This window comes from Glossina fuscipes, unplaced genomic scaffold, assembly GCF_014805625.2.
Source record: "Glossina fuscipes isolate IAEA_lab_2018 unplaced genomic scaffold, Yale_Gfus_2 116, whole genome shotgun sequence".
In the NCBI taxonomy this organism is placed as follows: domain Eukaryota; kingdom Metazoa; phylum Arthropoda; class Insecta; order Diptera; family Glossinidae; genus Glossina; species Glossina fuscipes.
Window position 1 is genome coordinate 3,777,267 of NW_023998459.1, and position 3,159 is coordinate 3,780,425.

The window sequence follows — 3,159 nt, forward strand, 5'->3', positions numbered from 1 at the left end:
CTACGCAAGTAAATAACCGGCCTCCTATCCAACTACTTATATATTTACACAATAACGTTAGGCAATGAAACATGGAGAAAAAGCCAAATTCATTGGAGTGAATAATAAAATAATCAGATAGATAGATGTGCTTAGTTGAAACTTGTTTCTTAGTTAATAGTCTTGGTTTGTCATATGTGGAATGATGTAGGGGCATAAACGGAGTAGCTGAAGATAAGTCAAGTCAAGAGAAGAAGTTAGCAAAGTCATTGACGCGCTTAAAGTTTAAACTTGTTAAAATTTGTGTCGGTCAATAATTAGACTATGATAATTAGACCATGAAAGACGCTGGATGACATTTTACATTTTCACTTGCCTTGAGTAAACGTCGAGATTGGCCAGACAACTGGCCCAGTCAGCTAAATAAACTATAGCTGATTTTATCCAGCATCTTTGAAACAATTGGTTGTTCAACGATTCGAATAATTTATTAAATTCCAATTTTCCATTCCGGTCTTTAAATCCCTAAAGAAGTTAAAGAAATATTAGCAAAGAAAACACTTTTCCCTCGATTACTTATCAAATTATTAAGAACACATTTTCTTTCGCTAAATACAACGCACTTTTAAAATTTGATTAACTTCGGATCGCTCATATAATGCTTCACACAATTCTGAATTGGAAAAATGGTCCCATAATACATGAATGTGTTCTAGAAACGGTGGTAACACGCAGACGGGGACCTCTATGCTTTTCATGGACATTTTGACCTTCTGCACAATTAAATGAATTAATCGCTTGCATAATTAAAGCCAATAGTTTCATTAAACCATTTCCGTTTTATATATTACTTTCGTTATTTGATTCGATAGAACGCTTTTGCCGCTCATGGTTTCGGTGGTCTCTGTTATCGTCCTGAATCGATTTTAATAATGGAATTGAAGTCAATCGATCCACTCGCATTGAATTTGCTCTTTGCAGACGCTCGACTGCCGTTGTTAAGAAAAACATTTTGAAAATGAATTAATTGAAATCTTCTAAATAAATATTTATATATATTAACATGTCCTTTAGCATCATGTCCTAGGACATTTTACGTTACTTATTAAGAATTTTTGGGCTTTTTCCTTTTTTTTACATATACAAAACCGCGTGGTGATTGTCCTTTTTGGGTTGTGTAGGCAGCAGGTAAGCGAAAAGGAGGCGGATTTCTAAAACATGTTTTGTTCGTTGTTCTTTGTGTTGTGTTTTTCTAAGAAGAATTGCTATAAGTGGTGCAAGAACTGCTGGGCTGATATACGCTGTATGCCATATAATAAGCAACAGAACGTGCGTTTGGACTACCATTCATCGGTTCCCCACTGCTGGGGTCATAAGACGAGACAGTGGAACTGGGTACACCGTCTTCAGCTGCAGGCGGATGTGGCTTGGGCATCATAGTCAAGTTGTGGATTAAGAATCCGAGCACTAGTTTTATAGCGATTTTCGACGAAATCAAAACCTTGAGTCCAATCAAAGACATCAGCATAGGCATGATAATCTTTAATTTAAATTTCATCAATAACAATAAGGGCAAGAAGAGTTTATTCTTTTTCTTGTCACGACGAGCTGTAATAAATGGCAAATTTTTTTCAACTAATTCAACATATTTGCGTCCATTTATTTACCTTTGTTTTGTGGTATTTCTAAATCGAAACCGCGATCCACTCGATAGGACAGCACCGAATTCGGTAGGCCAGCCAGAAAAGAGTTTCAGGCAATTAAACGCGTATTTCATTCGTATTCAATATGCGCGCCACACGGTCCTCTATCACTTTCTCGATTACATCATCGTCAAAGGCACGACCACTAATTTGTTCTTCGATGCCCAAAACTGTATCCAAATAGGTTAAAAGTTTCTCTTTTATGCAATGCACGTCATTTATTTTTTATAATAGTATGTTTAAAAATTATTGAATCGCTGGATTCTAGGCTATGTAAAGTTTATATTGCAAAACTACAATTTCTCAAATTTGTACATTTGATGTGTTCCTTACCTGTGTTAGACTTCGATCATTAAACTTATATGGCAGTGCAAAATGAGAGTTGCTCTAATAGATGATCTTGAGATTAAATATAATGCATTCTTTGCTTTATTAAGATTTCTATCGTGAAATTTTCACGGCAATGTAAATTGAGAGTTGAGCTTTAGCAGTTATTCTTGAATTTAAATGCAATGCATTCTTATTTAATCTCATTCACTTTCCATCAATCACGGAAAAATTATCATTTTTGTCAGCTAAACTCACCTCTTATTTTATCATTTTTAATTCAGGTAGGTATGCAAACTGTTTTTTTACTTATTGGAAAATTTTTAACTAACGATACAAACAATAAATATTATCCACTACGCGTACGAATTCATGTTTTCTTAAAATTCAATGCTGACTGTATACATGCATGATAAATTTCCTTTTTAAATATGTTTATCAAATATATATATCACTATTGCTTATAGAATGTTTTAATAGTAGAATATTTTTGCACTTCAAATGCGTTGTTATTTGCACCATTTCCATCATATCAAATGTTCGCCATTCTAGCATAGTAGTCTTTAACTTTTTCCGCCTGTTTATTTATTTTCGTCTACCTTCTTTTCTATTTTTTCATGGATTCATTTTCTTTTATAGATCAAGTAATCACGAAAAATTCAGTACAGGGTCAATCCAAACATAATTTTTTTTTTACATGTTCTTCATTTCGAGTGCTATTATTTTTTTAAAGTCTATATTTACGCCATTGATTGATAAAGTGAAACTTTATGGAAACATACAATACAAATATTTAAATAGTCATTTATTCAACGTTTCTTCCTTTTTAAACTTTAACTACACTTTCTCGACGTATGGCACTATTATTTTCTCTCTTTATTTCAACCGCATCGCTCAATCAACCAAAAATTAAATCCCCACGCTTCTTCACAAGTTGACAACACAACATCAACAACACAACATCATTCATTTATCAACAAGTGAGGTTAATAACCTACAAAAGTCTACAGGATTGTATTTGTCACTATTATCACAAAATATAACCATATGTCGCAATATAATACGAGTAGCGTGCACAGTCAGCTTGATAGGATGTAATTGATATGAGTCAATCGTCGTGGCGTAAATTTTTTAAATTACAATTTAAATC

The 3,159-nt window shown here is 33.4% G+C and overlaps 1 pseudogene; it reads right to left on the reverse strand.

Moving 5' to 3' along the window:
- Positions 1-268: 268 nt before the first annotated feature.
- On the reverse strand, positions 269-1,889 carry LOC119640225 (annotated as a pseudogene).
- Between the last annotated feature and the right edge of the window lie 1,270 nt (positions 1,890-3,159).